This window comes from Columba livia, chromosome 7 (genome assembly GCF_036013475.1).
Source record: "Columba livia isolate bColLiv1 breed racing homer chromosome 7, bColLiv1.pat.W.v2, whole genome shotgun sequence".
Taxonomy (NCBI): domain Eukaryota; kingdom Metazoa; phylum Chordata; class Aves; order Columbiformes; family Columbidae; genus Columba; species Columba livia.
Genome location: NC_088608.1, coordinates 16,162,403 through 16,172,751, shown reverse-complemented (window position 1 = coordinate 16,172,751; position 10,349 = coordinate 16,162,403). Strand labels below are relative to the sequence as shown.

Sequence of the window (10,349 nt, the reverse complement as noted above, 5' to 3'; positions counted from 1 at the left end):
TTTCCAAATAGTTTTTTATTATTTCCATTCCAACAGTTAAACATTTAGTTTCAGCAAATGAGAATGTCATTGTAATGGCCACAGTGGTAGAAATTCAGAATACCTATTTCTGAAACAAACTCTCCCAGAAAGACTTGCTCATACCTATCTATGGGTATGTATATTGTGTGTACGTTGATCTTTACTCTTGCAGTAAGTGGTGCTAGTATGGGTCACCTGAGAGCAACGCGGGGAGAGTGAACTTTATCCAGAACTCCCTTCATATGATCTTTAAGCCTTCCCTGTACTTGTTGCCATGCAGTTGCACTTCCCAAATTCATGCCAGCAGTTCCTTTAATCACACCCCCACATGTTTTTGTTTGTTTATTAAGTGCCGACTTCATGGCCTGGAGCAGGCAAAGCAACTGAGACTTTCCACATTTCAGACTCACACCTGCATCTGGGATGCAACTGATATCTTCCAAGGGTGGTGTGTCTCAGTTAGTGTCTGTTCAATGAGCATTAATGGAGAGGAGGGGGCTGGGCCTAGGCCACCTCATATAGGTGTTGACCTGAAGCTCCCCACCTTTGTCCAGTGACCCTGGCTGGCAGTCCTGGGCTCCCCTGTCCCCTTTGTTCAATGCACACACCATTTGCAGCTACCTAAGCAGGCCATAATTACTGTGGTGTAGAGCCTGGATGGAGTCCAGAGTGTTTTGCCTGAGGTTTCAAGGAAGATCACCGAAGAAAGCTGTGATTTGAATCATTATCTCCCAAATACTAATTAATTTCCCTACCGGCAGGGACCTCTCTCCCTCTTCTTGTGGTTTAATTTGCACACCTGAAATAATGAATGAAAATAGAGCATGAGTGAGAGGGGCAAGGCTGCTGGGCTGGTACAGGGAGGGGAGGGGAGGGGAGCTCCAGTGTGGAGGCTGGCTTGCTTGCTCTGGTGCAGGAGCCTTTTCCAAATTCAGCTCCACCTGGGAGCCTAGGTTACAAATCTTCTCAGGCCTCAAGGGTCTGAGATCCCCTTAAGGAATCAATTCCCCTCACCCCCTGCCAAGAAAAAAGACTTCCATTTACTGCTCTGTAGACAAGGAGCCTGCGTGCGCAGCTGTACATTTACATGGGTGTGCAAGAAAGAGGCACCTTTTGGGAACTTTGTCTGTGAAGTCTTGGATGGGGTGATGCCAGAAGACTTCAGGACTGGTCCTCTAACTTGAAGGCTTTTAGTGACAGAGGCAGTTATAGAAAACTTGTGATGACCAAGGGACTGACCTAAATTTCTTGTGGGATAGAGTCTAGCCTGAATAAGTCTTCCTCCCGTCTCCTTTGTCTCATGTCTGTTTAAGCATTGGCATGGACGCCCTTTAAGTTTTATCTGCTACCATCATGAAAGCTGTTCTCCAAAGATTTTGAGTTTCATGTTGACTTTTGTTGTACTAACAAATGTTAACTCAGTTGAAACAGCAGACTCTCTGTGGTCTACTGTTGTGGTGAACTGGGCACAAAATACCTAACTTAGCAAAAGTAAAATAGACAGAGGGTAAAGTTCAGGAAGAGTTTTTACGTTCCCCTCTGTTATGTTTTCTCCACTTTTTAATGACTTGTAATAGTATTTCTTAAAATGATTTCTAGGCAGTGATGTTTCAGAGCTGAACTGTATCTTCTAAGGAGCTTCGACCTCGTGATCTCAGAGAGGAACAGAAGAAGTGGCTGAAACCACCAGCAATCTCCAGCTGCATCTATGGCTTTGGACAAGTTTGATCCAAACCCAAACGCTGACAGATCAAGACCTGTGCTGTGCAGTTTTTCATTTTATACTCTCCAGCTTTGATTTCTGGGGAAGGCAAAGGAAAGGGTAGGTAGGGGATCAAAGGTGCTGGCTGCGTTTACACCCTCATGTTAAATCCAAACCCACTTTCTTTAGGGTGTTAAAGTCATAGAGGAAAGAACAGAAGAAATATAGGATGAAAACTAGAGGAAATAATATTTGCAGAGAGAGGGAAAAGGGGAGGTTTGAATCTCATATTCCATTGAAAGTTTAGCTATACAAATGTAAATGTTACAAAGAAACATACACATTTTTTTCTTTCTGTTTTGTCATACATACCTCCTGTCGAACCACTATCCAAAATGAACCAGGAAGGTCAGTTTGGCTAAGAGGGAGTCAGTCGGGGGTCTCCATCGCTGCATCAGGAGAACTGCAAAATGAAGCAGGTGTTGCACCATACTTCAAAGCTCTGAAAGAGTGACGAAAGAGCTTTAGCAAGCACCTTTAAGAGTGCTGAAGTTAATCTGTTTGCGAGACTTGTTGCCAGTGAAATGTCATAAAGAAAGTTAGGGGAGTTTGAGTTTCTTTAAGGTTTTGGCTTCAGGGGTTGCACTATTGCCTGTTTTCTGTGTAGCTATTCACCAATGATCCACAAACAGAATAGCATTTGCCTGGGAAGACAGAAATATCCTTCTAGAGTGAAGCCTTTTCAGCAAAAACTGAGCAACCCAAACTCCTTTTCAGAAAGGGTGACTTCTGCTGGGACAGAATACCAGTCTCCTGCAAACTGCAACTCCAGGAGAGACAAATGTTAGCATAAAGTGGTGCTGGAGGGATTTCCTGCAAGGACAGGGCATGGCTCTGCCAAAATATTTCTTTCCCATTGCTGTACACTCTTGTTTCCCTTAATTAGTCAGCCTACTTGTCACTGGATTGTCCTCCAGGAGGACTTCAGAGATCATATTCACCGTGCCCCCAGCATGATTTCTTCCGTCTTATCTGCTGAAGCTATAAAAGCAAAAATGGACCAAACTCCATCCCTGGTGTGCTGTCAACAGTTACATTTCAAATGAACTTGGTCTAGTATGCCACTTCCTTTATCAATTCTTTCCCAATGCTGAATTAGGTAAATTATAGTCAGTAATTTCTGGCAGAACCTGGCAGAAATCAAGAAGTTCTCCCTGTAGGGAGATGGAAAGGTCGGCAGCTCTTTAATCTGTCTTGATGTGTGCATTCATGCTGATACAGGGCCTAGAGGTCTCTGTTTGTCCTCATACCTAGGACAGCAATGGTACCTAGTGAAACACATGCAGTCACTTAGAAATGTACTTCTGCCCCAGCCTGGACGGTCTCCCAGGGAGTTAATTCTGAATGGCATTTTTCATTCTTTGATCTCACTGATAGTGCCAGCAAAAGAGGCCCTACTTGGGAAGCCACTGCAAAAGCCTTATCTGATTGCATTTATTAATAAGCTGGTCTGGATTTCAATGATTCATCTAGAAGGGAATGTATCCCACTGCATAATCCTCACACCAAGACGTGCAAACTTTTTGTTCACAGAGTGAACTGCTCCGAGAGGTGCAGGAGAAACAGCATGGAGAAGGGAGGGTTGAGCTTGGAAAGAATATACTACCTGATGCATAGTATCCAAGCATAACTGGTAAGAGAGTAACAGCTGCTAAACTACCAGCAAGCACACCAAAGAAAGACATACCTCATACAGAGCCATGAGACACATTGCTCAGAGGACAGCGTGGAACCCAGACATGGCTTCCTTGGCATTAGGGCAATGGCACAGAGCCATGGGGTGTAAAGACCATGTGGGTTTAAGAGAACTTGCCCAGATGGCTTCTGCCCTATAACCAGTATGGTCATAAACAGCATGTGCTATTTCCTCATCATCTATCATAGAGACTTCTCTTGGCCAGAGAGAGCAAAAGATTGATTATTCTTGGCTGATCTTTTATTGCTGGACAGAAGCTTCCTGGTTCACATTCAGATTTAGTAGAACTGGTCTTGTCATTCTCAGATTTCTAGTTCAGCTGCTCCATTAGGGAAATGTCCAGGAACAGAGAAGAAGGGGAAAGGTTCCAAAACTTGAGACTGGAAAGTCTGAGATGTGTGCATTTCTCTTTTTCACTCTCAAGTGTGAACCATACTTAATGCAATGTCAGCTTTACGAGGTCATTGGCTCCAAAGGCTCCCAAACCAAAGGTTGCCCTGGTAATGTGAACCATTGTGCATTGCAGCTCACATTTGCTTTGCTGTTTGCATTTGCGACAAAAAGCAGTAGGTTAAAGAAAAACACATGAGAAAACGAAGCATGTTCATTCATGGAAAACATATGGCACAGCTGTCCCCTTAGTTGTCACCGTTTTGAATATGTTAGACTTCCAAAGCCAGAAGCTCACATCTACCTTGCTGATTACATCAACAGCAGGGAAACACCTCCAGTAATAAAGGAGATCACATTCTTGATTGCTGGAATTCTAATCATTTGTTTTTAATTTTGTAGGTATTTAAGCAGATAAGAAGAAACAAAGATTCTTTGCTGGATCTGTGCCTTGGAACAACTATTCATCCTGCTCCGTTTACCTGAGGCTAACAAGTTCCTTTCTTCACCTCTGTCTAGGTGGTATCTCTAGAGACTGATTTGCTAGAACAAGTGAGCAAAAGGACTTAATTCAAAACCTCATACAGGCAAGGAGAATCTTTGCATGGATTTCCAGATGCTATAGGTTAGATCATAAACAAATGCTGCTTTACAGTTCCAATAGTGCACTGCTGATCACCTTTGTCTGCAAAAGCAGGGACTCAAAAGATCCTCAAAGCTTTTGCCTCTCGAGAAAGTGCAATCATAAAGAGACACACATGTCCCCAAAGCCTGTTTACAATGTGACTGCAAAAACACATTCTACTGTACCAGTTTGGTTTTAATTCTTTAAGGAGTTGCAGACACGTTTAGTCAAAAATAGTTTTAAGTGAGGGTCAGACAAAGTAATGGACCTTGTTTCTGAGTGGTCATTTCACACTTAATTTCAATCATGAATAACAAAGATACAGCCACTCTAAGTTCACTCTCACTCTATGATTAGAGAGTGCTTACAATTGCACAGTTAAGAAATAGAAACAGTAAGTTAAGCATTAAAAAATAGGATAAATTTACTTTCATTTCATTGCCTGATTTGAACCTGACAAAATTGTGTACCTACACATTTTCCACCAGTTGCTTCCTTCAAGAATAGATGATAGATAAGAAGCATCAAGCCAGAAGTTGATGTTACAGTAAACTGTAAGCAAAAGAGAGTTTTAACTGAAAGCATTTCCATACCATGGGCACTGCTGAGTGGCTGCCATGTTAATTATATGATCCCTTCTTCTAAAGCAATCTTCCACATCAATACCAAGTATAACTCCTGCCAAACAGTCTCTGAAATGCCATCAACAATTGTGCTTTCTCACAAAAAGATGAAGTTAACTAACTGTAAACACCCTTTGCAAGCGAACTCAAAAAAACCCCACTGGCTTCTCTTCCTGGAGAGACAGCAAATAATGTGGGCCATGTACAGCAATATTTTTGCACTGACAAATCTTTGACACAGGCCTTGGGTTCTTGCCAAGATGCCACCTGGAACTGACAGCATACATTTAACACAACATAGAGAAATAGTCATCTAGAATTAAATCACAAGACCCTATCCAGCCCAGTGCCTTACCTCTGGTAAAGGCACAAAAGCAATATATGGGGAAGAAGTATGGGAGACAAGGCCGATATAGCATGATTCTCCTCTTAGCAGTCCTCCTATGGCTTCTGTGTGATTTAAAGTCATCCCGGACTAAAGGTTATTTCTCAGGTTGCTGGGATTAGTCCACCAAGACATATTACTAATGGACTAATCACATTTTAAGCCCTTGTATAAGTTAAGTTCCATAATACTCTGTGGGAATGCGTTTTTTTCTTTAAATACACATTGTGTATAAAAGCAGTTCTATGAGTTCAATGGCAATCCGCTGCCTGTTAACTTAACTGGTGTTGTGCTAACTTTTTAATAATAGAGAATTACTAATTGTTCACTAATCACTTGTTTTGCATTATCCATGATTCTGTAGGATTCTATCATACTCTCCTCAGACACCTCTTTTCTAAGTAGAAGCTTTCTAGTCTGTTCAGTGCCTCTTGGTGAACTGTACTACTGTGCCTTTTCCAGCTTTATAGCATCTTTTTTTAGTGGGGTGGGACCAGAACTCCACTCAGTTTCCAATTGGCGTGCACACCCTCAGTCTACACCATGGTGAAACTGTATTCTCTGGATTGGTCTCAGTTGTGTTCCTGATGTTCTGTGGGCCTATATGACTGCCAGTAGGTATTGAGCTGACACGTTTAGACCAACTGTCATGGCTCCAAGATCTCTTTGTGAGCATAAAGAGCTAAATTATAGCTCATCTAGATGGTGATTCTCCCCCCAACCCCATGTGCATTACTTTGCATTCATCAAAACTCTATTTATGGAATTGAAACCCCTGCTCATTCAATTTCATTAGTAACTTAAAAGCAGAGAAGCAGCTCATCTGGCAATGGAGACACATTTTAACTACAGTTGGGATTATTGTCACCCTAACAGATTAGTGGTTAATAATTCATTGATATAGCAATCTACAACTGCAACAAACTGTATTTTACATGTATGGCTAAGGTAATTTTTCACCTTGGCTTTAATTTGAATTGGGCACTTCTTTGCCAGGCATGTTGTAACATCATGTAGATGGTTTATAACTGAACCAAGGCCAACTTTGTGTCCAGATGGGAGCAGCACCACCCTGGAAACCTGGGCAGCCTCCTCAAAGAAGGCAAAGGGTTGAAATTGCCAGAATCTATCATCCAGTCTTTTTCTGAGCAGCAGTTCATTCCCTGCACACCTCAAGGTTTAGAAACTTTAGCAGGTTTTTGAACTTACCAATACAAGGATGGGAACCTTCATTCTGCCATTTCGTAATGGCTTTAGTGTTTTTCTGTCTCCTCTTCAGTATCTTTTCAACTACCTGTTTTAAACACACAGTGACATTCATGAAATTACCAGCTCCTCTAAACTTTCTTCTGAAAATCTAGATCACTATATGGCTGCAAAAGGACTGTAGGATGAGGTCTTAAATTAAGTACAAATTATTCTGGTTACCTTTCATTGTGTTGCTTTCTCATATTGACAAACTTTCTGCAGATATTGAAATCCTGGATCAGGGACTGCCCTGTTTGTTATTGCTTTGCTCAGAGCCTAGCCTGACAGGTCCTTTATTTTAAAATAAGAGGAAAATATATTTTACAGGATAATGTTACAGCTGTCACAGAAAGAGCTGGCATAGTGTATTTTTGGAGAAGGGATAAAAGAAAGAGGGGGCTGTCACATTGCTTTTCTGCAATAGTACTTCCCCTGCCATTATTTTTCTTATCAAATTCCCAGCCTTTTCCCACAAACTGTTAAAACATTTATAAAAACAAAGGATCCCTTTTTTACACTAATCTTGCCTCCTTTTCAGTTATTTTCCTATCATCAAAAGGGGTTAGAAATGGCAAATATGACACTGTGCCCTCCTGGCTCGGATGTACTTTCAGCCTTCTAAGATTGTCATTTTATTCCTATCTCTGCCACCAGGCTGGTGATATTGTGCCAAGATGTTTCCTCCTCTGGAAAATAAATTATTTTGGAAGTTCCCTTGCAAGTTTGTTGTGGGATCTGCTGACACAATATAATATGTAAGAGCTGGACAATATTATGAATATGGTTGTTATTAGTCCCAAAGTTTGAGAGCTGATTTGCAATCCCTTCTCCTTTCCCTTTTTCTTTTCATGGAGGAGGCAGAAATTGGCCGCTGATGGGATTTGCAGGATTTATCTTTTATTATTGACCTTTTCCGAAGCGTTAGCAATTGTTTCTTTCTCTTTCTAAAATATACATGCAGCTCTAAGGACTAGTCTAAGGCTGAGGTGTTATTTTTGAATGGGTTTCTACACTTATTTTTATTTTCTTCCTTTTTCTCTCTTTGTAGACTCTCCTTAACAAAGACAGAAATGAACGGAATTCCATTTTGGAAAGGCATGAGAAACAGATGCAAACATGCATGCACTGGGCAAGGCATTCCCTGAAACCTCTTCAGTTGGAAGAGCAGATTTAGAAAGACATTTGATGCTGGCAGCCTGTTGAATTGCTACCACCAGGCACAGCAGGGTAACTGTCCATTTCGTTATATAAATAAGCAAACAAGTATCACGCGCAAGTAAAAATACATGTGTATAATAGTGTGTATGTGTGTTCCTTGAAGCAGAATTGCAAAGCTGGAATTAGGATAAGCGGGTTCTATACGTCCCTTTTAAAATTTTACTTCCCGATTAATATGCTTAATGCTATTTAGAGAGTGTTTTTTAGAACAGTTCTCTGGTTCTCAACACCTCCCTCTCCCTGCATTTCCAGACTTAGATGAGGATATTGCAGGACTTCAGTTAAGCCTGGTACAGATTTCATGAGATGGGTGAGATCCCTGGAGGGTTTTCATGTTCTCAGGTTTCCAAACGTTAGCAAGAAATTCACAACGCTATAGTTGTCCTGGTATCTGGAAGCAGCTCAGTTTTTACCTGGGGGGATGTCTGTGGAGGGATTGCCTGTGGAGGCAGGACGTCTTCTCCACATGTGGATAAAATGGCAGTCCAGAGCTTTGAGCATTTTGTTGTCAGGCACAGCACATCTGGTCTCTGGTGGATTTTACCCCCAAATCCTGCAGATTTGGTGGATTTTATCTGCAGAGCAAAACAATGGGAACTTTCTCTATGTGTCAGGCTGAAAGCTAGCGAAGTCATCTTCTGTGGCCTGACAGCCTGGGGGCCAGCTGAGGCAATTGACATTTGTTGTCTCAGAACCAGGCTGTGATTCCATTTCCTTTGTGTTTCAGTTATGAGAAATTTGATTCACTCTGGCCTGGAGAGGAGCTGAACTGGTGGCATAGCAGTGAACAAAGCTTTTCAGAGGATCCAAGTAGCAGAGCTGTCTCTGCATGAAGGATTGTAAGTGCAACATTGTAGGGGCCCATCTGGAGACCCTTCTGACTTAAAGGGTAAAAGCAGTTGAGATGACAGGTCCCATAAACTCTGCAGTGTCTGATGTGTTATACACAGCCTTGTTGGATGGTGCTTACCCCAAGCGAAGAGAGGGCATTTCTGTGGACATCTCTTGCTTGACTGTTGTCAGCACATCGCAATTTTACTGTGTGTGACACAATAAAGCACCATGATGTTGCAGTCAAACTCCATGTCCACTTCTGTAAATACAAGTCAGTTTGGCCCAGTTCTCCAGGACATTACCCAGTTCATGCTTTGCTGGTAGGAAACACCCCTTTCCCAGGGTTTAGTTCACTGGGTGTTAGAAGTTTGGTCCTGACAGGGCAAGGGACTCCTGCAGAAACAGGTTGCACAAAATGCAGAGAAAAGTCACACCAAGAAGTGTCATAAAACAGCAGAGCCTTTTCATTCTCTTTGGACATCTTGTAGAGTTGCTTGCCAAAATGATACCTCAAGACACCAGATTCAAGGCTGAGCAGAAAACAGACCTTTCTTTAGGGGTCACAGTAGTGGGCAGAGTTAAATTAGAAAGGAATTTTAAATCCTTGGCAAGGATTAGAAGGAAACTCCTTGTTCTTCACAGCTCAAATCCATCCACTGGGAAGAGAGGTATGTGGGACTCGTGTGTAAGGCTCTTCCACCCCTGGCCCCAGCGGCAGGCTGAGATGTTCTTCACAGGGCGGTCAGCCAGCTGTTGTCTCCATGGACTTCCCCAGCACTGTGATGCCTTTCCAGTATTAAAATGAGCCCATCATCTGCTGGCTGCTTTGGAGTGAGGAGAAATAACCTTGAAAGGCTCTGATCATCTGCTGTTCGTCTTATGCACATGCCTGTACAAGCTATGAGGAGCTGAAGAGTCAGTGCTTTACTCCGTCTTGATTTCCTCATCCATAAAACAGTGATCAAGACCTTGTCGTTTGCTCACAAGTAGCAGACTAGAGACCTTGTATAATAAAATGATACTGTTGTGATAATTTTCTGTAATGTCATTCCCTCTATTTTTTCAAAAGTTCTCATTTTCACCTAGTGTCTATTTGCTAAGCTCCAAAGAGTGATTGTGATGTGGCATGCATTTTCTTACATTGATTATATGGTCATATACAAGGACATATCATAAAAATCTTGAACCTGAAACAGAAAGGACAGCACAGATTTTGCATTTAAATCTGGTCTTCAGCCATACTTGGGAAAATTGTTATATGTTCTATGAGACAGCATCGTAATCTTTAGTCCTGTGCCTGATGGCTTTTTTCCTGCCTGAATTTAACTTTGAATTATACTGGCTAGCAATATCCACCAGGCGACGCTAAAGTAATCTGAGATCCTGGGGCACATTGAAGCTCTGATCACACCCTCCATGTCCTAATCCTGCTCCTTACTGTAGCTGCAGGCAGGTGAGGATGTCGGCAAGGGGCAATCCCATACCGCGGAGAGTGATTTTCCCACCTCCAGAGATGCTGGTTCGACTTGTTGGCCCAGGGCAACACA

General features: G+C 42.2%; 1 long non-coding RNA gene across 1 annotated transcript; it reads left to right on the top strand.

Moving 5' to 3' along the window:
- Positions 1–3,238: 3,238 nt before the first annotated feature.
- Positions 3,239–10,043, top strand: LOC110360215 (uncharacterized). Its single transcript, XR_002415976.2, has 5 exons — positions 3,239–3,416; positions 4,272–4,494; positions 7,799–7,977; positions 8,696–8,807; positions 9,445–10,043. It is a non-coding gene; the product is annotated as an uncharacterized LOC110360215 (long non-coding RNA).
- Positions 10,044–10,349: the final 306 nt, after the last annotated feature.